The sequence below is a fragment of the Cygnus olor genome, chromosome 4 (assembly GCF_009769625.2).
Source record: "Cygnus olor isolate bCygOlo1 chromosome 4, bCygOlo1.pri.v2, whole genome shotgun sequence".
In the NCBI taxonomy this organism is placed as follows: domain Eukaryota; kingdom Metazoa; phylum Chordata; class Aves; order Anseriformes; family Anatidae; genus Cygnus; species Cygnus olor.
Window position 1 is genome coordinate 28506166 of NC_049172.1, and position 27039 is coordinate 28533204.

The window sequence follows — 27039 nt, forward strand, 5'->3', positions numbered from 1 at the left end:
ACTCATGTTTGTGTTTGTCTTTTTATAAGATTTCGATAGAGCCCTGAGCTATGATGTGGTCTGGGAAAGAAATTGGATCTTCAAACTGAAGTTAACCTTTATAAGCAGATTCTTCCAAAAATACTCTGTGGGGGAGATTCTAATATTTGGTGTTATCTGTTTTTCAGTTGGTAGTGTCATTGAATACTTTACAAATTCAAGAGCATCTGTATTTCAGACACTGACAGTCTGACTCATTTCTAAATGTTTAATCGGAAGACGTTTTTATTTTAGTAAATAGAGTACTCTGTAGTTGCTAGAGGAGATTGATAACATTGAATGCATATAAAAAGATACTGTTTTCTAGAAGTGTAGGCAATATCTAGTTTTATTTAGCTGGGTTGCTAATTATGGTCTCCCAATACTACAAAAACAGCAACAAAAAGTGCTAGAGTGATGAACTGAAGCAGAAGGATTATGATTATTATGTAGGTTAAAGTGCTGACTTGCACTGTAGGTAACTTCCATGTAACTTTGTGAAAGTCACTTCTACTTTATTACTTCAGCCTCTGTAATGTGAACTAATGATAACATTAAGGATAAAATTTCACTTACAATCGTAAGGTGCTTAAATCCTGCAGACACAGAGGTATTAGACTTATCTTGGTTGCTAGTGGAAAGATTAAATAAGTTTAGGAAATTACTACAGAGATGGAGGAGAAAATATCACAATAAACGTAGTGGCTTTCTAGAGACAAATCTACAGATAGGCCAAGGAATTAACAGCATGAATCAGGTACCCTGCTACAGTTTTGCAGTATTTGTTCAAATCTTGATCTGGATTCATACGAAATACCAATGCTATCAATTAAATTAGAAATTGGTACCTGGTCACAGCTGGACATTTGTGAATGCTGACCATATTGTTTCTCTTGACTCTGTTGGCTGTGATAGAAAGCTGCTTGTGACCTCATTAGGCTAATTACATCTGGGGTTAATCTTTTATTCCCCTCCCTTGCCCTTTCATCAAGTATGAGATGGGAGGTATAATAGGATGAGGTTAAGAAGGGAAAATTTAGGCTGAATATGAAGAACATACTCTTGACAATGAAATGCGATATGGCTTTTTATTGAGAGTTACAGGAACCCCTTATCTGCGATCCTTGAAATTTGGAATGGAAGCATTTACATGTGATATTTGGGATATTTTTTTACTATCCCTGATTTTCTATCCATGTGTTTTCTTGTCATTTTTTCTCTGAATACATCCTAGCTTTTCTTGCACTGGTAATCATTTTATAAAATCGGTGTTATGAAAGGTATACCTTCTGAGCATATCAGTAGATTTAATTATGAGTTAACTGATCATTTAACTATTGTTTAAATAGAAACGTTTCAATTTCATCCTTTGTGAAGATCTATTGTGCAGTAAAGTCTCTTTTCTTCTGTGCTTCATATTTAGTATTTTCCTCTTTCTTTAGACTTCATTGACCCCAACAATGTTCACTTGATATCCATGTAGGTTGCAATTTATACGACTCGTTTATAATTTTTCATAAGGTATGGTAAAATTGAGTCTTGTATTTGACCCACCTTACATTAAGAAGAGAGGCATCAGATGTAGCCATGCTTATAGAATTTTTATGTACGAAAGTTAAACACTGGTTGTCTCCCGGTGAGGGAGAATAATAGTATCTTTTTTTTTTCCTCTTTTCTTGTGTTGCAGAAACAGAATTTTGTGAAGTACAGTGTAGCCATGATCTGAGAAAAAGAGGAAAAGCATGACTAAAGTTGATTTTGGAAATATTTGGATACTACAAAGAGGAGGTCATGTTTTACAAAGTTATTTTTGCAAAAATGATGCACTTAAGTTTTGAGACGTGTTTTTTATTCTTAGATTTGAGGTGATGGTTGCTTCAAGTACCGGAATTATATTTAAAGTTGCTCTGAGGTGTGCTTATATGTGTTGTGCACATTACTGCTTTTCCAGGCTTTAGCTGCCTTCGTTCTAGCATATTGTAAAAGTGATCCCAACTGCATTTTGCTTTTGTTCCTGAGTTAGAATTCTGCACTCTTTTTGCTGCTGTGAGAGGGAAGAAAGAGCTTTCATCTTACACAGTTTTTTGTTTTTTTTTTTTTCATTTGAAGAACATACAAGATTGTATTCTTTCAATACAATCCCATTTCACCCATCTCGAGTATAATTTCATAGTGTCCTGAGGTCCAAGCAAGAATCAGCACTCTGTTGTGAGGCTGTCTTTGCTGTCAGACAGTTCATAATTAGCATTTTCATTGTAACCATTGGAAAAAGTATTTAATGGGAAGAATTGTTAAAGAGAAATTTCCAACCGTGAAGTAGCTGCAGAGTCGCTGCCACTTGTGTTTCACAGAGAAGCTGTTGAGTACAAACTCTGCCTACTGTAAGCGTGAGGGCGGGTTGCATAAATTTATAGTGATGTGTAGTGTAACTTACGGCGTGAATGTTGAACCAGGAGGCAGGTAGGTCCAATGGACCTCAGACCAGCTGTAGATGCAGGCCACAGAGTCATTGCAGATGCTTCTGAGCAAACTGTTCTGTTGGTAGTCTGGGCATGTAGTACAGCAGAGTTGTTTGCTCGGGCTGCGTGTGTGGTGGGGAAATAGAATCGTACTTCTTTGGATTCAGGCATATATTCTTCTTGGTAAATGACACTAATTTAGACTACAGTATTTCCTGATGCTGAAATAATTTAATTTATTTTTTTATTATGAAAACCTGAGTTTATTTAATCATGTTTGATGTTTGTTTTCTCTGGGTAATATTATTTTGGAAGGTGCTAATTGCTTCTTGTAATCTTTATAATTTATAAATATTAATGCTCATGAAATGTTAATAACAGCTGATAAAAACAAAACAGAAAAAATGAGCAATTCAATTAATCAATTTAAACTGATTTTATAACTGCTTAGATAATTACTAGATTGTCAAAACATCAGTAATGATTCCTGTGGAACTCCAGTTGTATGGGATACTTTGAATATACAAAATAAATAAATATGATTTCCCTTCAGTTTCTTTGCTGCCATGGTTGAAACCATTTTACCTAAAACCAAGATGATAAAATCGTGAAGATCACCACTTTTGGATGGCCAATTCAAGATAATGATGTCATTTTTAAGGAGGTGTTAATCTCCTAATAACTTTAAATAGTTACTGGTGTTCCCCCTCTCTGAAAATCCTGTTCTGTAAAGACATGTTTTCAAAGTGTCAGTGTGTGATTTTTAGGTGTAAGGTCTCAATCAGGAATTGTTTGGAATAACAAGAAGATGATTCAGTCAAAAGTTTTTTTTCTTTGTTGTGTTTAATTCCCTATAGAGAAATGAAATGAGCAAAAGAATAGGAAAAAAAAAAAGTTTACACACAGATATCAGTTCCACTTTGGTAAATATCTTGGACAGATATGAATTTACTTCACTCAAAAAAGCCTGTTCCTTTCCTTCCATATACTTTTTTTTTAAATCTCTACGTATTCACAATTCAGCTAATGTATTGAGCAGTAGGGATGGGCAATGCTGTCTGCAAGGCTGAATATTCACTATGTTGACAGTTCCGACTAAATAGTTTTTTTGAAGTATTCACGGGTGCCTACACTCTTATGGTAGTGCAAGTATGCATCTGCAAGTGTGTTAAAATACACTGTAAAAATGAAGACTATCATTGGTAATTTGCTTCTTCTGAAGATCTGTTCTAAGGAACCTTTGAGTTTACACACACACCATCATTGATGGGAGCCACAAATAGTCATCTTATTGCTGATTTCTATACTTTAATCATAAGGTGATTCCTTTTTCCTGCTTGATTTGAATAGCAATCTTATTTTCTTTCTAGCCTAACATACAGTATAACGTAATTAATGTAATGGTGTTTGTCAAAAAACTTTTTTCCTGTGGCTCTGAAGCAGTGTTTAAAAAGCAAAGAACTCTGCCAAGTGTGACAGTAAAACTTTATTTCAGTGATACAGGTGACCCAGGAGCTTTCTGTTTAACAGCAAGAAAAAGCATTCATGTGGCATGTGTCCACACACAGGAGTGACTGAGGAAATACTACCTCTAGTACCAATCTTGAAAGTATGATCTGTTTTTTTTTTTAAAAAAAAAAAAAAGGCGCTTTCTTACCTAGTTGGGATATGAAAGAATTTCATCAATAGATAAAAAAAATCTACTGTTGTGACATAAATAACTGGACTTATGAGGGAGGAAAAAAGATGGAGTGTTACATTCTTATCCCACAGCAGCATCACTTCGCTGCTCCATGGTGTCCTTTCTGTCACTGAAAGCACCATAACTTCAAATTGTGTAGAGCTGCAGTGGGAAATACTGTTGTGTAGCTCTTACTGTGTCCTGTCATCAGTGCACTGCCCTGAATTTAAACTGGTACAGAGATCCTGTCTCCCATCTGCAATTGCTTCAGCATTACTTAATACAGCAGAGGTTAGGTGTAGGTGGCTTCGTTTTCCAACTCGATGTTTAGCATTTATAGAACCATTTGCAGAGATATTTTTAAAATAACGCGGATGGCAGTAACATGAGTTAATGCTTTGGTCAGTCAGTGCCTGTTGCTGAAAATGTGTCGCTTATCAGCTTCTCAGATGCAAGAGATGTGCAATTAGCTTAGCAATTTTGTATATTTATTCTCAATTCAAAGCATTCAGTAAAGCAATTGGTTTCTTGCAGATAAAAAAAAAAATAATTGAAAGCAATTTATTTTCATACATGAGAAAATTCAATATGCTTTAGTTATCTGTGTATTTCGTTTATTTTTGGGATGTAATTAACTGCATAAAGGCCAGTCAGAATGGGATCTGTTTCTGCCTATCTGTGTATCAGTGCATTCAGAAGCGACTATCAAATTGTCTGCATAAAGAAGTATACTTAGGTCCAGAATGTGCTATCGTTATATGTAAGAAACAAAGCCAAAACTCAAAGCACAAAATGCTACAAAAAAAAATCCTCTTTTGTTTTTCAAACATTTCAGTCATTTAGAAATCTACTTATGTTATTGTGAATTTGGTTTGTAAGGGCCATTTTCTCTAGTTTTCTTGTTTTATTTTTTCATTTCCTTACTGCACAGTGTAGGCAAACTGTTTTTTTTTTTTTTTTTTTTTTTTTTTTAAACCAAAATATGTGTAATGATGGAAGAATATCTGAGAATGTTGCTTTCTGTTAGTTGACGGGATCAGACCAAGTTCTCTAGTTTTTTGTTACTTTGTTTTTTACATTCAGAGCAGTGTGGTGGGATGAACGGCACCTTGTGTGTTAAAGGGAGATACTGGAAGCTCAGTATTTGTGTTTACCTGATTAAGAGCTTTTGTTCTGCTTTAATACAGATTGCCTTCAGAGAAGTGAACTAAAAAGCATCCCAGCCAGCTTGCAGAAATGGAGAGAGACTCTCTCCAGAAAAGTAAATACAATTTCTGACTTAATCTGCTAGAACTTCTCTGAAAAGTGAATATAGCCACTATTTCCCATTACCCATAAAGTAGTACAGTTTTGAACATTTCTATGCATTTTTATATTAGATGCAATTTAAAGCTGAAGAGAAAGAGAAGAGACTGCTCTGAATAACCTCCTATTGTATCTTTATTTGAAATAGTATGCAAAACGTCTTTGGTTTTATTCCGTATTAGTAAGAATGTAGCAAGACAATTCTCTAAAACAGCTTAGTAGTTTGCCTTTCCCTGCAGACAATATAGTGTTGAATGTGCCGAACAGAATTCATTTATTTATGTGTTGTTCCAAATAATGACACCAGCTTACCTACCAAATAACACTTGTGCTGCTACAGAATTGCAGGTGCTGGTGCGGACATTCTTCCTCCAACAAACCGACCTCTTCTCCTGGGCTTTTGGCACATTTCAGTGGTCTCAGGTTTAGTGGTTACAGTTCTGTGCCAGACTTTGTAATGAGGGCTGGAAGTATGAAATCTCTGGTATCACATTTCCTGATACATACATATTTTTTGTCTTGTTTGACTACACATTCTACATAGAAGATATATGTTTTACATAAAAAAAAAAAGAGCTTGTGATACACAGAAGTAGCGTACAGATTTTTAAAAGTTATCCAGAAACTTTTCAGAAACAATTCAGTTGCCTTGAACTGATTGCAGCCTCCCCGCCCCACCCCCAACCTTAATTACTTCTAGATTTATTAGCTGAGTCTTTGTGTTAATCAGCTGGTCTGTAGAGTACTGGAAGCTGTACCACGGGCTATATAGTTACTACTTTTATTCCTTACATTAAAAAAAAATAATAAAAGAATTAGACCATTTCCATTATTACTTCAGTAACATTTCATTTATAAATACCTTGGAAAAGGACTAATACCTGCATTTCAGATGTGAGTGTTAAGTTACTGTTTCTTGTGCCATGACAAAGAATGAGGATAGAAAAAACTTGATTTTTTTTTTTTAAATCAGGAGGGGTGGGGAGAATCAGCTATGTGAAAATGAAAAATAAGATGTTTATGTATTCACTCCTTTCTCCTTCGACCTCAATACTAAATGAAGAACTAAGAAATGCCAGCTTTTAAAATGCATTATTTAGAAAGCTGAGAGTGAAGACTGAATGTATTTCAATGCATTTGACCTATAGGTTATCTTTAAAACAGAATATAAAAAAAAAGATTCACCAGTGTGTCTGTGGATAACTTGCCTGTTCTAGAAAATTTATTATTGTTCTCTAATGGTCCTCCAGTTGCTGCCCCTGGCTTCGGATAGCCTGAGATAGTTATAGTCATGAAAATAGTATAGCTGCAACTGTTTTACAATTCTCAGTAAAGCCTACGCTGCCAAGAGCTTGCTGTGATGAAAGTTTCACAATCATTAAGCTGTTTCTAATGTTCATGTAACTGTGGTTTTTTTTATTGTTCTGTAAGTCTCACCTTCCAAAAATGGGCAAAATGGATTTTGCTTTGTTTTGTAAGAAATTCCTTTATTTTTTAATAAATAAAAATCCAGTGATGGTTGAGTTTCTTTGCTTAGTAAAGATTTTTTCAAATGTGATTTTAAAAGTTCAGGTTTATTTTATTTATGATTCTAGGTTCTTGTTTTAAATGATAAAAGCCAAAACTTTCTATATTTCTCAAACTTACAAATCACACTCAGAATATATATTTTTATATATGCCATAGCATTCCTACTGTTTCCTTCCACTTCCCCTAGAGTAATACATTTGCAGATGTATTTGCAGATCTGTCATCCCCAGTTGTAAGTGCCTTCGCAATTAGGAGGGAAGTATTGTAGAATTTGGTTTCAAAGTCTTAATATTATGTTCACCATAGATGTCTTACGGAGAGTCACCTTTTACTTTTTAGAGAAGATTTTCAAAACAATTTTGTATTATTTTACCTTTCAGCTTTCTATAATTTTTAAATATACTTCAACTCACGTAATAGTACAAGTATACTGTTCTTGAGAGGAATACATGTTTTGAAATGTGCTTCATTTGTAATCAAAGGTTAAATCTACACCTCAGGAAAATATTTGGTTTGATTTGCGAAGTCTTGTCTAACTTCCAGATTAGAATAGATTTGGGCAAACCGGTGTGTAGAAGAATCAGCTGAGGAAAGTTTAGCAAATAGTGTGAAAGATTCATGGCTTATTTTAATGGTGCACCCAACTCTTCTTTCTTACCTGAGCACTCTTGGCTGGGAGAAGGTTCCCTGCGCAGTAATGGCAGCAATCCTCGCTGAGCTCAGATGAGCGATCTAGCTGAATGCTCGTGTTGTGGCACTGTCAAGGACTGCCTGTTTCAATAGGCAGGACAACTAAATGCTTTCAGAAGTGCATCCCTTAGCTATGGTTTGTAGTCAACATGTCCCTGAAACGCGTACACACATACAAGCTGAGGGATGAGGAGGACTAAATATACTTGGGCCTACCCGATGTACTTTTACCGTTTTTTATTTTGTTTTTTCTTTCTTTCTTTCTTATTATTATTCCTTTTCTCTACTCCTTTTATCTCTCTCCCTGAAGTAACTGTGAATATGGTAACGAAGAACATTAATCCTTTATAACTTTAGTGTCATGACCTGTGATCTTGTCAGATCTTGCAAGATAAGCAACCTTGGGGCTGGTCTGTAGTTAGAGATCAACAAGATGAAACAACAAAAAAGAAAATCTGAAAATTGGCTCTTGTCTTCTTAAGCTTTCATTTATTTATTTATTTATTTTCCCAGCAGATGCTGTTTTGGTGTGTTTCTTAAATTTATCTTTTGAGGGGGCATTGTTTTGAAAGTCAAAATCAAGAAAATACCATCCATCACTGAGTTCTTGGACACACAGTAATTACAACATCAATTTTCTTGTTTTCTTGTTGTATAGTGGATGCAGCTTTTACAAAAGCACTTAGCACATGTAAGCACTACTTAGCATGCAACAGTGATTGTAATTCAAAGTAAGTTTACTTCTTGCTATAGCTACAAATGCAGCGTCTTTATATGAGGTTGAGTATTAAATAAAGCAAGCCATACACTACATTTTTGGTTTTAAAGGATGCTGCAGTATGGCTGAAGTCAGCGTTATCCATTGTACTTCTAATGTTGAAATAACGTGCTGCTCTTGGAGTTATTTTTCTATACTGTTAGACAATGAGAAAGCTGTAAAGAAGTTCAGAACTTGAGAGCTCTACATCCCTTACCTGTGTAGAAAAGATGGACATTAAAATGGTTACCAAAGCCAGATTAATCCAAAATTGAATGATTTGGGTGGTTAATAATAGATTGATCTAGCCCATTGTCATGTCACCTCCTACGGTAGCCTGTAGAAGAGCATCAGGTGCCACTTCGGGTGGGACTCTCCTCACCTCTGGAGAGACCTGCACTCACGTGTCCTCCTTATCCACGTGGGATGTCATAGAACCATAGAATCATTAAGGTTGGAAGAGATCTCCAAGATCATCTGGTCCAACCATCTCCCTACTACCAATATCACCTACTAAACCATGACCCTAAGCACCACGTCCAACCTTTCCGTAGGGCATTGAACAGCCTTTGATAAATGGTTTTTCTTTCATTAATTTCTCCAATTGCATTGCTTTTAATATCCATTGAACATTAACTTTTAACGTCTCTCAATTTCTGTGGCGGAGTTCCAATGTTTAATTACTGATTGTGCGAACAACTACTGCATTTTATTATGATTAATGATATCCTTAGGCTCCTACTTAGGTGTGTATTGAAGTAAGTTATCAAATCTGATATGGGTTCTTTCGAAAGACCTTTCTGTATGTCTCCTTCTTAGCCCAGATTAAGAAAAAAAATACGGAAGATTACCCAGGGATGCAGCATGCATTTTCTTTTTCTGACCAATTTTGAGACTGTTGTGTGAATTTTGCAAAAGAAAAAATCTTTTAAGTTCTCTAAGCATTACCACCAATTAATACGATCTCCAAGGTTGTCAACTTTTGATCAAGTCACAATTAAAAAAAATTAAACTAGGCACCTTTTTTTTTGTGTCAGAAATCTAAAGAATGTGAAATACCTTGGAAAGCATATCAGCTAAGCTACTTCTAACTTTAGGTTCCCTTCACTTGGCTAAAACTCAAATTTTGGTTTCGGTGTGTGGCTGAACTCTGCCTGTGACTTGTGCAGACCCTCTGTGATACCTAGGTGCTGTAACGCTGGCAAGTTGGCTTTCTGCGTTAGCTCCCAAAGTCTGATCTAAATCCTACCCTCAGTTTGATTTCAAAGTTGTTTTTCTGCCTGACGTATTTACAGGGAAAGACGACTTTCATCTGTCTTCATGAATTATGCAGACAGCAGAGTTATCATACAAAGGTGGGAAAGGCTTTATGTTCAAAGGCTTTACTGGAGTCACATGCTATCACTCTCCCTGGAAAATAATAATTAAAATTTTTGATGTGATTTTTAATGCAATGAAAAGCTGGAAGGGAGGAGATCAAGACGTGCAGCTCCAGAGGGGGAAAGGGCTGCGCAGGCCACAAGTGCAGGCAGCAAGGGCTGTTAGACAGTCGTGAAGTTGGCACTGCCGATGACTTGTTGAGTTCACACACTACCTTTGTTACCCTTCAGCTGGAAGACACGATGAAGTTTGCTTTTTTGGCTAAAAGTGCATAGGCAGTGAACTTAGTGTCACAAGGCAGAGTTTCCATACAGTCCTCTATTATATGTTATTAGTTGTGCCTATTCTCAATTGTGCAGTCCTTTTATACTTACAGTTAGGAGCATGTATTTTTTATTTTATGCCTTCTGTTAGCTGAGTGAATTCCTAATTTTATCCTTTTGGTATCCTGTACTGATAGCCTAAGAGGATTTTAAATTAAGATTTCTAAGTGGGATCGTACATCTTTAGAAGTGAGGTACTTGGCTTTCGTAGGAGAATCTTCAAGCATCTTTGAAACACTCAGCCTGTTTTAGAAACAGATCAGGGTTTTATATGTTGGGAGGAATGTTAAATGTGCTTTTTGTCCTTCTGTGTCACAAAGACATTGGGATGTGTAAATGCAGCATTTTTAACCAGCTACCTAGTTAGTATTTTATAGTTGGCAGCAGACTGTCTTATAATTTATAATTATAAACTCTTACAATTTCAGTAATTCTGTAATTTCTCATTGTATGTATGATATGCTGAAGTATATGTTATTTAAACAGTTCTGAGTTAAAATTGTCAAGGATCTTGTTAATCATAATACTAATTTTATCACTGTACAATAAGATTAGTTTATAAAAAAAAATCTAGCAGTGTAGAAAGTTAAAAAGAGACATTGGGTTCCTGCTAAATTGCTAAATATCGACGTATACATAGTAGTTGGTGTAGATGAAAATGCCAACACTTAAGTATGACTAAAGCTGCTTCCAGTTGTATGATTAAGTACCTTCTATTTAAGGTCACGTAATATTTTAGTAACATAGAAATAGCACCACACATGACTACACTGTTTCAGTTTATGTTGCTTGTCTTTTTAATTTCCTTTTCTAATACTCGAGTATTTGGGATACAGATTTTACATTACTTATAAATAATGGGAAATTTACAATTATCTCATGGCACCAGCAAGAGCATCTGTGTTCCCAAATTTATCCGTGAAAACAGTGAATGATTTTGCTGCATTATACCCTACTTCCTTTAAGCACAGGAATTTGCAGAGTGATTCAAATCTGTGAAATTTTTGAAGAAGAAAAGTGAGCTTTTGTCAATGAAGGTAAACTAATGTTAAGATCAGGGGTTTTTTATTTTTTTTATTCTTATTTTAGTGGCTATAAGCATGCCCAAGCAGTTTAGCTAGGGGTTGGGGGATGTGCAGGGTTGCTACTGTTTTTTTTAAACAAACTTTAAAATAAATCTGATGGTTTTCAGGACACAGCGATGCTCCAGGTTTCTGACAACAGGGTGACACAGGACTTGCAAGGAATGCTGGTGGTAGCTTTCACTGGGAGCATGAGCATATCATCAGGCAATTTCTGTTAATTCTTATATTTCCAGTATTACAATGACTTTGTATTTCCAGTGTTACAATGACTTCATGACAATTATGTGGCTGTGTAGCCATGCCCACATAGCAGGTTTCAATTTATGAGTAGAATAAGTGAAAGCAAAATGATCAGCAGTCCCGATCATTCAAGCTGAGGCTTTACACTGAGTGTGTAGGTTTGCACTAAAGCTTTTTATGTTCTCACCAAATTGAATGGGAATTTTACACATTGTTTTCTCTATCGTAAATAAAGTCCGAATGAAACACCAGGGGCACCATTGCAGTTGGTTGATAACAGTAAGCAGAATGCTGAGCACAGGTCGGAGGTAGTACATGAATGTACCAATCTGCACATGTCCTTCACTGCAATCTGTACCACAACAGTCAGTACGTACCAGTGCAGCCAGTCCCAGTCGTGCACTTATGTAAACAGGGTTCTCCTAGACAAGATGAAAATGTATTTTCTCACTGCCTGTTCATTTATAACCGAAGGAAGACATGACAAGAACAGAACATGTTCCTTTCAGGTGCTGCTGGTGTAATCATACAGCCATCTTGGGGTTTGTCCAGTTAGGGAAGACTAAAGTATGGTTTTCTTCAGCTCTTTTTAGCATGTGCTGTGAACTCGTGACAGTCTCATGTCAGTTGTGGGTAGTCAAAATGATGAAATTAGCTGAACTTGACTATTTGTCAGAGACTGTAATTTTGGTGTTCTGCTAGGTTAAAGGAGTGACACGATGCATAGGCCACTGAGCATGGTGTGATTTAGAATGTAAAATGTACTTCTCTGGTTATAAAGCTGCCCTGCTGTCACAGGTTAGGAGCGTTTCTCACTGCATTTCTGGTTTAGGTTGTGTGAATCTAACAACATGGCCGAGTTATCTTTAGTTTTGAATTGGATACTCAATATTGCACCCAAAGCAAATGATGAAATCTAATGCTCTGTCTTACTGCCGAAGTTGAATAGAATAAAATGAGAATAGCTCTTTAGGTATTTGCTAGTTTCCTAAGTCTTACTGTATAGCTGGTGACTTAGGTGTGTACTATAATAACATGCTAGCAAAATGCATGGAGTTACAAAATGAAAGCGGATGTATATTGGTGTGTGCAACATTTTGAAAATTTGAATATAAATGAATCCTAGGCAATAAAATTGTGAAAGTTGCACAGATTTCGGTATAATTTTGTTGTCTATAATTTCATGTCAACTGAAGTGACAGTTGCCGAATCAGATACACAGTATAGAAGTGCTGGGGGCAGGTGGAGGAGGAGAAAAAACCTTTCCCATGAATAAAACATCTTTGATTAATGGCTGAACGTTGTCTAGTGAAGTCTCCTGTACAAGCTTTTTACTGCCCTGTTTTTCCCATAGGCAGAGATGCAATAGTGCTCCATCAAGGCCTTATAGCAATCCTACTACATCAAATTCACTCCAGACAATGGAGACGCAGTCCAGGTTGTCATATTTACTCAAATGGTGCCACTTGAAAACAGGCAGGCCAGAACTGACTTTATTCTTGTTCCTTTTAATATTAACTTACTAGAGTAAGATTTGAATAACAGAACAAGCTGAGCAGTGAAGGGTTGTTGCTTTCAAAAGAAGAGGGCATGCCTGCCTCTCTGAAAATGAGAGGGAAGTCAAGGATTCAGGGCATTATCAAGTTTTAAAGGAAATCTCATAAGGTACTGGTGTTATGTCATAGCTGGGAATAATGGTTTGCTGTCATAGGAAATATTTTGAATGAAATTAATATTGCATTTAGCTGTATTAAAACAGTTTTATTGACAGCTATTTCAAGGGAAAGTTGAAAAATTGATTTTTTTGTTTTTTTTTTACAAATGCTAATGATTATTTTTTGAATTTTACAGAAAATCAGTTTTTCATGGCAATAAATATCCAATTGATTTACTTGATAAATGCCAACAGTATAAGGAAATGAAATCACAATTGAGAATCTGCTCAGTGTGTCCCTGAATCCTCTCTAGTGAGGTATCCTCTTCTAGAGACCTGCAGAAGGAACAGGTAAAAAGTACAGACACATTTAATTTGCTTGTGAAACAGTGTGTGCAAGCAAACAAAGTATGTTGAAAGAAACTTAAGCAGCTGTGCTGGACTCATAATAAGACTAGAAGCCAATGAGCAATCCCTACCTCAGGTAGCTATGGCCTGTATACTATTCTGATATGAAAAGTGGTTTCTGCTTGGGTCTCACTCCCCTTGCCTATTTACTGTAGTTCTGTGGGCTCTCCTGATGAGGTGATTGTGATCCTAAAGTGATACGCTCTGGTTCTGCACTGCTTCTCAAATGTGCATATCTAGCAAAACTCCCATCTGAAATTGTATTGGTGGAAGCTCAGTTTGAAAGATCTTGTTTTGAAAGACTCAGGTTTTGGTTTAGTTTCCAGGAGGTATACAAGATGCCTTGATGCAAATACTGACTTTTAGTTTGGGAAAAATTCCAAAGTCTCTGCATAAATTTGCAGTATTCAAATCTTAAAAATTATTTGCTAGGATGCTGAGGAAGGAAGGTCACTCTTGGGCATAATCCCAGCTAAAGTAAAAATTTTGCATTGGAATGAATATTCACAAACATGGTTTTGAAGCTTAGTTTGGTCGTAGGGTTTAGTGTAAATAAAACCACTGAAAAGTAGGAAAAGGTGGAAAACTCCAAAATGTATTTGGGAAAGAAAAAAGTAATGATGAATACAAATAGCCTTTAGATGAGCAAAGAGAAATGCCAGGTTAGAAAAGCCCAAATGCAAATAATGCGTTAATTATTTTGTTTCTGACAAGATAAAAGAGGAAAATGAAGCTGACTAATTAAGGAAGAGAATAAATTCTGCTGGTACTAAGGGATAATTCAGGAAGTGGTAAATCATAGAAATTGAATTTTTCATCTCAGGTTTAATTTAGTATCAGATTTACATCTCAGATTCAGCATGTGGCTTTGTGTCATGTTCCTGAGGAATGTTCTTACCAAAATATCACTCATTAGAAAAAAAAAAAAAAACAACCACCATTGTCATCGTGCTGAAATCTGAGGTCTTTTGTCCAAGTTAGGAAAAAAGGCACGTAAAGCTTTTTGTTGAAAATTGGCTTTTGTGTTTGAAACAGACACTGTAATGTTTTAGGGCAATCTCAAGCCAGATTTTTCATATTCATGCTAGTTGTCATGAATGCCTAACTTATACTGCCTTTTCCATGTTACACCTTAGAAAATCTTCACTAAGCTGCCTTAATACATTTGTTCTGAAGTGTGGGACTGCATGCTTCATAGGGGTGTTTGGGACAATATGGCAACAAGGTGCTTCTGCCATTGTACATGTCTTAGGAATTTCAAAACTGAAGCTTGGGATGTGTTTATTGGAATCACTCTGGCAGTTTGTTATTCTAGGCTTCAGCCATGTTTAAAACTAAATTTTTCATTTTGTTGGCATGAATACTTTGAAATTTCACAAGGTCATATTTTCAGTGGAAGGACTGTTCTAGGAAAAAATATTTACCCAAGCAACAATTTTTGTGAAAATGGAAACGAAAAACTTTGTTTTCATCGAGTCCAGTCACCCGCTGCTATCGTTTTCACGTTATTCTTTAACTTCTTGCCAAACAGATGTGTTTTCTCTCCTTTTAGTGGGAAGTTTTTTTTCTGATGACTGAGAATCTCTTCTGTCTTGCCTAAATACACTCTGCATATATTTTATACCCATGTATTTTGTGCACACTTTGGTTTATCTTTAATTTTCCTGTCCGTGGTAATCTACTACAAAAGTATCTGTACATAGCAGATAGTCCATCTCAGCCTTCATTCTTGCTAATCTAAACCAGCCAAACTCTTTAGGCCTCTCTTGGAAAAGCAGGCTTTCCATTTCTCTAATGATTCAGCTGGCCTTTCTGCCCCCAGTCCCGTTTCAATTAATCTTTCCTACGTGCCTGTCCTTGTCCGCACCACTCTCGGTGTGATCTCATCAGTGCCGAGCACAACACCGATAACGCGCTGCTGATACTTTTCAGAAAGCACTCCTCTTTCTTTTGTTATCGTGGAAGAAAAAGAATACAAGGCAAACTGCTGCTGAAGGCTTTGGATGAAAAGTTGCCTTACACAAAACACCATGCAAAAACGAATGTATCAGTAAGAAGAGCAATTGCAGAGTTAATCTTGAACAGAAGGAAGGATGCAGGGAAGTGAAGCAGTGAAGTTTTCAGCTAGCTGTTTTGCATATAGTAGAGATTGAAGCTGAAAGTGTTCAGCAAGGAGCTTCCACTTTGTGACATAAAAAGTAAAAAGGCTGGTCCAAAGCCAGTTTGTTTTTCCTTGTTTACCATGGAAAAATACTGGAAGTTAAATGCGACGCTTTGGAATCGGGTACACGGCGTGCAAAATTATCGCTTTCCAAAAAATGGTCAGTATGAACTCATCATGGGAATCTTCCTTGGGATTCAAAACTGTCTTCAGTGCAACTAGGCATGTGAGAATATAGATAATGAATGTGAGAGTAAATAACACTAGATGCTGTGATGACACCATTTAAGTCAGTAGCAAACCCTAGACAAAACATATAAGCTGTTTGTGTATTTCGATCACAGCTCAAAAATTATGAATCGAAAAGATTTAGGTGAAAACCACTAAAAAACAAGTGAGGCTTGAAAAAAAAGCAATAGTAGCAAGATAGGAAATAACAGCTCGGCTCAAGGATAGACAAGTGGATGTTACTTCAGAGGCAGGGGAAAAACGTACAAATACTGATCGGCATAGCAAAGTGGTGTGGGAGTGTTACAACTTTCTTATAATGCAGGATTTGCCATTATGACTGAGGGACGGCGTAGAGGTGATATTCCCCTGGGAAGATGGAACGGTTTGTTTGGGTCTGTGCCTTATGCAGGAGAGAAGGAGCGCTAACAGCCTTCAGGTGGCCTGAGATGTTTGCTGCTAGCAGGCTGGCAGCGAGGGGATTAGCCAGCTGGGCAGGTGCCCGTCTCTGGCTTTTGTTACTAACTGGCTCTGCCAGCAAGCTCTCAGGAGCAGCTCCTGCTGGCACAGTCCCTTCCCAAGTCCTCTGTTCAGTGCTCCCAGGAGAAAGAAGCTTGAAAGAATATCTAAATGCCCCTTTTATTTCCCCCAGGCAAAACCAAAGGTGGGAGCAGGAGGCTGATAAGAGGTTAATTTAATTTAAATTAATTTAATATTTGTTTGTTTGTTTTTGGATTGCTTCCTCCCATTCTCCAAAGCCTTTGAGCCTGCTTATCTTTTAAAACTGTTTTGTTTGAAATCGCTTTTCATTTTTGCAGCTTGTGGGGCTATGAATTAAGCCTAAGACTGTTAAGAATGTACAACTAATACAGAAGAGCTATTTTTTAATTTTGTCTTGCTCTCATTGTTTGCTTGTTCATTTAGTTCCTTCAAGTTCCCAGTACAATACTCAGTTCAGTGTCTAAAGACATAGCACTGATCTACCCATCAGGGTTTCGAGATTAATTATTCTCAGGAGTTGTGGAACAGAAAGCACGCGTGGCATAACTCCTTTTTATGTTTATTCATTTTGCAAATTGCTGCTCTTAGTCTTTCTTTGGCCTCTATCTCTTTACGTATAATCATCCAGAGGGTATATTTCTTTGTGTTGTTGTCCCATGGACACAACTCCAGCTTTTCGTAGGATTCCTTCACAGTTGTTCATGCAGTGCGTGGAGGGGAACTGGATGTGATGTGAAAAATTCATCAGAAAGTTTTGAGTTTCTCAATGTTTGAAGTCTGGAACAAATGCATAGATCTTAAGGCAAGAAAAACCATCATGTCCAACTGCATCCTGAGCCCAGATGCAGAATTTCGTCATGATAAATTTGAGCTCCAAAAAGATACAGATGAATCTCAGTCATCTTCATAGTTATTAATATTAATTTCTCTGCAGTTTTGAACAGGTTTATGTACAGTCTAGATTGATAGTGCTTTCTTGTTATGTCTGAATTTGAGTTGTGTGTGCCAATCAGAATATAAAAAGCTGCAGAGACACAGTCAGGTCACCTATTGCTCAACAATCCTAACAGCAAAATACACAGAAAGGCGTCAAAAAAGCACTTTTGCTTGCCTTTGCGAGCTTAATTGACAAACTGTCTCACACATAGCTTAGAGTCATCGTAAGAGGAAAAGACGCCAGATGGTCTGATAAGAAAATAATCTTGTGAGGTGGCCACAGATGAATTTGCAGAGGTATGGCAAAGAACCTTTGGGAGGAAAGGGATTTTCTTTTCTTTTTGGCTACCCTAAGCAAACAGTGTAGTGTATAGTGAATTTTCTAGAGGGGGGTTGTTACAGCAGAGGTGGCTGTTCACAATGCATTGCAAATGCCTACTTAATAAACTAGTGATACACCAGTGAGTGTTTATGTGACAGGTGTGGTTCCTGTCAGAATGAATTCATCAAAATAAATAATTCTGAAAACCACTGCCTTTTAGTGGGAATTGTTTACCACTAAATAATACCTTTAGTGGTACGTATAATTTCCATCCTAAAAATATCATGAGCTGTTTATTATATTTCTCCTTATTTCCTTTTTATGCTGTTTAAAGTGCATGAGAGTAAAAGAGGAAAGGAAATTACCCTTAATTCACCAGGTTTTAGTTGCCAAATATACAGCCTTGTTTCCATGGAGATCGGTGCATAGCGTGCACGCCTGGCTCTCTGCTGGTGCAGCCCCTGTGAAGGGAGCACCTCAACGGATTAGCAGGTGAATGCTTGGCTGTATTAAATAGCTAAGGAAGCCATGGGGATCAGGACGCGTTTATGAGGCTGCGAAGGAAGTTACTGATATCCCAGTATCTGCTGTCGGGTTCCAGTAAGGATTTGTAAAAGATGTGCAACTTTTCATCCTCTGCTCAAGATTTGTGTCGTGGTTTCTTAGCCAAAAGGAAGCGTACCAGTTACAGCCCCTGGAGAAATGCGCTGTGAAACTGAACTGGGAAGCTAATGTAAATAGAAACTCAAAGCTCCGTGTGCTATGGCACTTAGAGCATGAATTTATCTTGGAGTGCAATGCAGGAGTGAGTGATTTGAGTGCTGGAGAAGTGTTACTTCTTTTTACTCTTAAAGTGGAAGAGTAGAGCCTTGCTACCGACAGAGCATCTCAGATGTAGAATGAGGAGATCCTCCAAACACCTTTTAGATCCTGTAGCTGGTTCAGTGCTCCTAGTACTGATTCTTGCAGCGAGAGAGCTGAGGGACTGACTGCAGGGCTCTTTTAAGGTTATTAATTGGAAATATCCCCTAGCGTTTCTGCAATTAGGAGCTCATCTCACTGTCTGTGCGTTACCCTTCTCTTCTTACACAGTGCAGTTTCTTACTGAGCCTCTCACATGCAGACGTGAGCAGGGAAGAAAATCCAGCTCTGCCACTTCTTCCTTCCAGCTCGTTGCAGGCAGCCAGTTACTGGCACACGAGGAAACACCGTAGCGAGAGCTTGGCTGCAGGGTGTAGCGTTGTCTCTTGTACAAAGGGAGAGCTGGGACACCTGCATGACTCTTGTCCCGCAAGCATCGCCTTGTGTAAAGAGGACTTTGCCTTACAGATATTTTACATCACAGAGGCTTTACATATTTTATCTGTGTAATTCTTAATCGCCTGTCTTTTATCTAGACCTTCTGAGCATATTATAATCCAGTTTCCCTATGAAGCATAACGTAGGGAAGGAAATTATCTCACTTTGTGCTAACTGTGAGTAGAGCAGGCTGCGAGAATTTGAATGGCTGAGGAGTTCATGTGCACTGGGGCTGCAATTACGGCTGTCTTCTGTGTGCACTAGGGAGAGAAGGAGACTTCCATTATCCATTCCAGTTAGACTATACGTGAATGGTAGCCACCGTTTTGTACTTCCCGCTTGTTGCAATCCCACAAAACTAATAATAAAAAAGCAGAAAGCAGTAACACAATTTTACTAGAAGATAAAACAACAACAACCACCAACTGGTGTAATTTCAAGTCAGTAAGCATCCAATGGTTTTAAAAAAGAAATCATCAAATAGCTGTTGTTATTGGGGATTAGATATTCCTCTTTTGTTGTCAGTAAAATGTATCCAACTAATCACAGGATGAGGTCATATTCCTAGTCATATGTCATATGGCTGGCATCATATACAGAAGTTCTGTCAGTTTGTCCTTGTCTTCCATCCTCGTTTTTCTCTAGCATAAGCAGAGTTACGTGCTGTAGTGCTGGCAGTATTACAGTTCAGCGGTCGTAGCGCATCTATTCTCTTTGAATGCAAAAGGTTAATTTCGTTTCCATGGGGATTAAGTCTGGATACTGACCTTTACAACTGGAAGAAGGGATAGAATCATAGTTTAATGAGCCTCCCAACCAGGACGCGTATTTGAAACATCTTCAGGAAGCCATATGCTTTAACTACTGGGAGCCACCTAGGAATAGCGGATCACTGACATCCAGAAACAGTAGAATTATCAAGATTAGACAAAAGAAAATGTATATTACTGAAATGATGAGGCATGAAGTTGAGCTTGGAAAGAATGAAGGTAAACCGAAATTGGAATATTGAAATTACGCCTTCGTATTTTGTCTGTATTGTGAAATAGGAGCAATAAAACAGATACTGAAGTTGTCTGCTTCTCTAATGGCGTTTTCCAAAATCTTTCCTTTTTCCTGGCTCTGTATGATAGTGTTAAAACTAAACCAGTACTATGGAATTCAGTTGTATGCATCTAACTTTTAAAAGAAATTAAACTTCAGAAGCAAGTAAAGGAAAAAAAAAAAAAAAAGGATTTGATTCTTTTACATTTGTCTTTGTTTGACCACTCAGCATTTGTTTTCAGTTAAATGTTAATTTTTAAAAAATCAGGCCTGAAAGTTGAGTGACCAACTAATGTTTTTCTTTCTGAGGCTCTTCCTTCTATTAAGTTCTTCCCTAGTATCTCAGACTGTGAAAGTGTCATTTTGCTTTTTCATAGCAATAATTGGCAAGAATGTGTTTTTGTATGAGGTGAAAAAAAAAAAAGTTGGAACTAAAGATGTTTTTTAGACTTAAAAGAGTCACTTGAATACCATCTGCATTTTTACAGCTGTATAAATCAATGTTTGCCAGAGCTGGGAGGCCTGGTTCCCAACTATGTGGAGATGGGTGCTGCTGAGGATGCTCTGTGAGCATCATACTGCAAGCTGTGGATCGCTGCCTGAGATGAGTGAGCCAAATCTTCTGTGGCACTGGTTCAGGGTGACGCTGCGTAAGTCACCAGATCTGCTTCAGATGCAAGTGGCAGATTGTTGTTTGTTTTCTTCCAGTAGTAAAACTGTTCCTGGAAGTCCTTTCCAACACGGACTGCTGGAAATCTAAAAGTGCACTGCCGACTGGGAATCTAGAGCATTTATCACGTTGAAGACCCACTGTAGTGAAAAGAGAGAAAGTATAGTATTTTGTTAGTAAATAACAGTAGTCATTTGTGTGTAATTTTATTTCACATTATGTGTCATGACTAACAGAAGCAGGATTCCTTGGTGAGAAAACACGGAAAAGAATAAAATGGAATTAAACAGGCTTCATTGTTGCCAGCAGTAATGGAAAAAAGGCAAAGCATAAGGTATTAACTGATATCTAGGATGGTAATTAAAATGTTTCATGAATAAGAGAGTAAATAATTTCAGTGGTGTTTTTAACAGCTAGAGCCTATGCAGACAGACAAACATAAATGCCTGGAATATTGTGTGCAAATACTTGAGTCAATTACAGTGTCAGGACGATACTCCCAACTCATTAGTTTAAGTTCTATGCAGTAATTAACAGATATGAATAAAATAAATATAGTCTACTCTATATTCTGGTAAGTAGCTATTTATAGGCACTCTGGGAAAGTTTGAATTATTGTCTGTCCTAATTATGCCAAGGACTTTTTTATTAGGCATGAAGGTCTGACTGGGAGGAATTAACAACTGCTTACAATGTCTTTACATTAGAGCTAATCAGATAATTTGGCAGAGCCTCCTCTTATATTTTGGTGTTATTTTTTCTTTTCTTTCATTTCTGAATCTAAATGTGATTACTAAGTTGTGTTCTCAGCAATAAAGTCTTCCTTCGCCTAAGTGATGGTAGCCTTTTCTCTCCCTAAGCCAGTTTGCCCATTCTCTCATTTCCCCAAACTTCTTCTCTTTTCCCGTTTGGTGTTCCCCTTTCCAGCAGAGATCTCTGTTACAGCACAAAATCTGCCAGGAAGGAGCAGTTAGTAACGGCACGGTGTACTCGTCCTTCTCTCAGCACATCTTTGAGATGAACGTGCAGGTTGTGCCTGTCTGGGAGCAGAAGTCCCGTAGAAGGCCTCTGCTGTGAGTATTTCTGACTTGCTGATCAAGTCTGCTCCAAAATAGGTGTCCAGGTGACACTGCTTCCACACTTCTTTTTACTTGCGTTATTGTAAGTGGAAAAGAAGATTAAGATTCATTCTTTTAATTAAACATTAATATATCTATAAAGAAAAACAACAACAACAAAAAAACACTTTTGTTTAATAGGTTCCCTCCACCCCTTGGCAAAATATATGAATATATATGAATAGGGAGGCAGGCATGTGAGTACTAAGAATAAGCCCAATTTAGTTGTAATTTCTCCAGCATCCTTCCTCTATTGAATATTTCAGGAAGAATAAAACACAGAACAAAACAAAACCACAAACAACTGTGGCCCAGATCCTGAACCTTGTTGACCTAAAATATTTCAGACATAACCAAAATATGGATCTAGCCTTTGTTGTGGCAGCTCTTTAAAGGACTGGAGTAAATGACAATTTTTTTTAAATTTTTTTTCAGCAATAAACTAGTATTACTTTCTGCTGCTAACTTCTTTGTAAGATGTCTCAATAGCTTTACAGATGCATATCAGACAAAGCTTGCCTGTAAACAAAAATAGTTATTTCTGTTATAGAGTTCTTTGGCAGCATATATGAAAACTTCCTGATCTGAAAGTTCGTACTGCCTTGATGGTTGAAAGATTTCCACACATTGGATCAAAGTATGTAGAAATGAAGTTTGAATGAACTTCAGTATTAGTTCTGAAGTAGAGAGAAATTACTGCAGATACGTGTTTTTAACCTGAAGGTGTCTGTTTCCTCCAACCTTTCTACACATTTTAGTGTAAATAAATGTATCACTTCATGAACTATCATAAGAGCTTTGCTGAAAAGAGTTTTAAGCTTTGTCATTCAAGAACTAAAGTTGATATTTTGCTTTGAGATTTAGAAGGAAGAGTTGCAATGTTCAAATGTAAGTTGCAAATCATGAACTCCCTAATGGCTAAACAAATGGGTGTATAATAAAATTAAACAATGAGCCCCAAACTATCAGTCTGATTATTTAACAATTAACCTCAGTTAATCTACCATTAAGATGTACTTTGGGATTTGCTGAAGAGACAGGAAAGATGCTGATGAATGAATCTGTGGAATCTACACGCATCTCAGGTTCATCTGCCATGACTTTCCTTTATGTCCTTATGTTTATTATTTCCAGTTTGTGATTCAAGGGTTCCAGACATACTAACACTGTATGGTAAGAGCAGGAGCAGCAGCTTTATACTAAAGTATGCATCTCTATCTTTGGTCAAGAACTTAATTTTATCTATAGTTTTGTTCCTATTCTTGTTGATGTTGTAGGTCAGAAGGTTTAGGCTGAATAATGAATCAAATTGGCCAATGGTTATAATAACAAGGTTATGAGAGAGAAAATACTTTAATGTGAGGGAGAGGAAATGGGTGATTTGAAATACGAAATGTAGTTTGAATTTTTGTGGAAGTAGTAATATTTTTAATGCAATGTGTGAAAATTAGTGAATATTTTTTAAGGACCACTGTGGCAGAGTATTCTCTTTAGGTACAAGTTGTTCTGTTATAAAAGCAATTACATGAAATACCAGTTTATAGAATGGCATTTTAGGTGAAAAATCAGAGTGAAGTACTCTGATTTACACTGATAAGATTGTGGGATGTCATATGTGCTTACTTATTGTGATATATAAGGCTCATATATCAATATACTTTGCTCTGGAATTGATTTCCATGTTGTTTAGCTCATTTTCATTCTTTTTTATTCTGCTTCCTATCCTGGGCACCTGTACAATCAAATGCCTGGATATTCTGATGCTGTTTCCATCATTTTTCCTTTTGCTTGGAGGAGTTTGATTTCACAAAGACGACCTAAAGCTTGTAATCAGATAAAAAAAACGAAAAATGGTGACAGGTGAACATACAGCACATATCAAGGAATGTGGTTATAGCTCTGTTGTAATTGAAGCACTTTGACTTTGTGTATTTAATTAGTCTTTTGTCTTTTGATAAACATTTGGCTGTTAGACAATTACGTGGCTGGCCAGAATCTTTCATCTTGGGTATTAATTGACTGGAATCCAGCAGGTCACAGTAATTGGCAGACAACAAAGTGACCTCTGAATTCTGGCTTCTGAAACAGGATAGTTTGTCTTTTCAATTAAAGAATTTGAATATATTGATAGTTAACAAAGAGAAGATTGAATGCATATCATACCGTGAATTAAAATTTGGGTGGCATGGTCCACAGATAATTATCTCTATCTACTTTCTTTAAAAAATAAAAATGAAAAATTGGATTTACTACTCCTTACAATTACTTGCTGAAAATTTTATACTGACCACCAAGAGTGTTCAAACAGGAGAGGATCTTCGCACAGACAAGGTGTTCAGAGAAACATCCCAACAGATGAGAAACAAATGTCTTACCTAAAAGACAAAGAAAAAAAAGAAAAAGAAAAAAAAAGGAAAGAAAAAGTCCAAGTCTTCTCCTTGGACTCACTCAGAATCTTTTGGAAAAGCAAAGTTTCATGATGTACTGGGAGCTTTTGAAAATAGATATAGTGACTAGTGGTCCATTTGAAGCTGAAATCAGTACTTGAATGAAAAAGCAAACACACGAGATCCTTATTAATCAGGGATGAAAAATGCTTAAATAAGTTATCTGTAAGAGATAATGTGTGTAAGTCACAGTGCTACTTGATTTAAGGATTCTGCAGTGAAGTTAATCACGTTGCGCATCTGTTCGTCATGGAAGATAGACAAAATGAGAATTTGATGTCATAGGGAAGAGGATTCTCTTCCATGTTCCATAGGTCAAACCCATTTAAGAGGGCTAACATATTGTGAATAACTGTTTGTTGTATTTGTATATATAGAGAAAGAAATGGTGCTTGTCTTCATTTTCTGTAGCTGAGTAATGCCAAGAAAAAAGGGTATAAAATAACATTTGCGGTTTTCCATGGTAAGGTATCTTTATCAATGACACCCAAACACAGCACCTCCCATAGCATGTCTCCAGGAATAAAAGAATGGGAATCAAGCGTTAGTGCAATCGTGTGGGCTGTGCATAATTGCCAGGTGACTTAGACAGTAACAACCAAGTAGCAGACGGCGGTTTTGATGTGTGTAAATCTATCACAAAGTGTATTACTTCCTGTTCCAACTGATGTGCTCTGATTAATGTAGTAAGATGATGGAAATTAAATAGGCTGTAGTTAGACATTGATATAAGAATAATAAAGCTCAGAGTTTTTGATGAAGAGGAGTATGTTAGGAAATAGCAGTGGAACACAAAAATGTTAGGAAGGTGTTTGTAGGCCAAAAATCATTTGTCAGTGTGACAAGTAAATCTTCTATAGACACCGTGTCAGAGAAGTTAGAGCCTTGTATTTGACTGTCGATATGCATGCAATTTTCTGGTCAAAACTAGACAATAACGAATTGATGCAATTACTCTCCCTCTCTATAGCTTACTCTTTTGACTCTAAAGAGCGAATTCTTTTTTTTTTTTTAATTTCATTATTATTTTCCTAATACCTTCTTCAGATTTAGTTAGTTATATTATCCCTCACTGCATTTTTCATCTAATTCTATTTGTAAACAGTATTCCTTCCATCTTTATCATACCAAGGTATGTCACTCAGGTATAGACTAGCAGCTTGTTATTTTTAAGTTAGAGTCTTCCTCTGATTTTTCCCTGTGTCTTTTTAACAAGAAGGTAATGGCAGGTTTCACTTGTCCACCATCCATCTTTGCACCTTCTAATTTTCAACTCAGTGGTCAGCTTTGTAGAAAGACAGAAATCACTTCTATGTTGCTAGGAAGAAAAATGCTACTAGGAACGAACATTTTGGCAGCTTCCCCCCATCTCCAGCAAAGTTAAAACCAGAAGAGCAAAGGCAGCTAATTACAGTAGGCTTTTCATGCAGTGTAATGCTTGATGCTTGGTCTTCACCAAGCAGTCAGTGAGCCAACAAGGAGACTGTTTTAGACATGCATTTTTTGCATACTGAGAGTGACTCAGAACACCCAATCATAGAGAACAACCTCGGATTAAATGCTGGTGATTTTTCTTAAGGTTAATGTAAGTAAAAGGGTAAATGAAATCTGGTTAGTATGAAAAATATAACATGCTGACCTTGCAAGTTCAACACTTTGGGACCATAAAAAGCAACCTAAGTAGCAAAAGGCTGGATTCAATGAAATCGGGGCTTACTTAATTACTTTATTTTTATAGAAAAAAATGAAATAATAAACATGACAGTTTACAACAAATGTACAGTAAGAGTGATGCGCTGTTACATTGTAGCATGGTTTTCTTTCTCTCTTACTCTTTACAAAGAGGGCAGAAAGACTAGGGGAGCCTTCCTAGAAAACCGTTCTGTAACTGATGAGCACCCACTGGGCTTTAGTGTTTGTCTGTGCCTTCTGAAGCTCCCACTGCAGATCATATTGGGCTTGATGGGGCTCAGACATCATCATCACAGGAGCTATCAGAAAATGCTTCATTAGGTTAACCTAGCCACTGGTGAGGGAGTTGGTGTGCATCAGCTCTGATGGTTTGAAAAGAGCTGGGTAATAAAACACTGCTATCTTTTTGAATAGAACAGCACCGTCTCATGGTTTTGTTTGTGACAGAGTTAACTTTCTTCATTAGAGGCTCACGCAATGCTGTTTTGGACTTTTGAAGAAAATAGTGGTGACAGCACGCAGACGTTCAGCTGTTGCAGAGCAGCGCTGGCCCAGAGGTGAGGCCTTCCCAGCTCCTCGCGCTGCCCTGCCAGCGAGGGGCCGGGGGTGCCCCAGGAGCTGGAGGGGACCCAGCCAGGACAGCTGGCCCAGGCTGCCCAAAGGGATGTCCCACATCGCCCGGCCTCACGCTCAGCGGTGACAGCCGAGGCTGAGGAGGAGGAAGGGGGACGTTGGGAGCGACGCCGTTTGTCTCCCCGAGAAGCCGCCCCGCGTGAGGAGCCCTGCTGGCCTGGAGCAGCTGGCACCTGCCTGCCGGTGGGAAGCAGCCAGTGGGGCCCGGTCGGGCTTTGCTTCGCGCAGCTTCTGCCTTCCCCACCGAGCTGTCCCTGCCCAGCCCTGAGCTCTCGCACTTCTACCTCTCCCTTTCTCTCCCCATCCCACCTGGGCAGGGTGGGAGAGCGGACGAGGGGTGCTGAGCTGCCTGACGGGGCTGCACCACAGCACAAATCTCTCTGCCAGTAGCTGCCATCCTGTGTGTTACCGCACATCAGAGGAGGCAGAAAGATCCACTGGCACCAGGCGGTGCATTG

At 37.6% G+C, this 27039-nt stretch overlaps 1 protein-coding gene across 9 annotated transcripts in view; it reads left to right on the forward strand.

Annotated features, from left to right (window-relative positions):
• The window catches only part of MARCHF1 (membrane associated ring-CH-type finger 1), a 236410-nt gene that overhangs the window by 147443 nt on the left and 61928 nt on the right, over nt 1-27039 (forward strand). Inside the window, exon 1 of one of the 9 annotated variants that reach the window (XM_040554933.1) lies at nt 16531-16607. The exons of the other annotated variants lie outside the window; for them this stretch is intronic. The gene's annotated coding sequence lies outside the window, so the exon portion shown is untranslated. Of the gene's footprint in view, nt 1-16530; nt 16608-27039 lie in introns of those variants that run through there. 9 annotated transcript variants of the gene reach the window in all.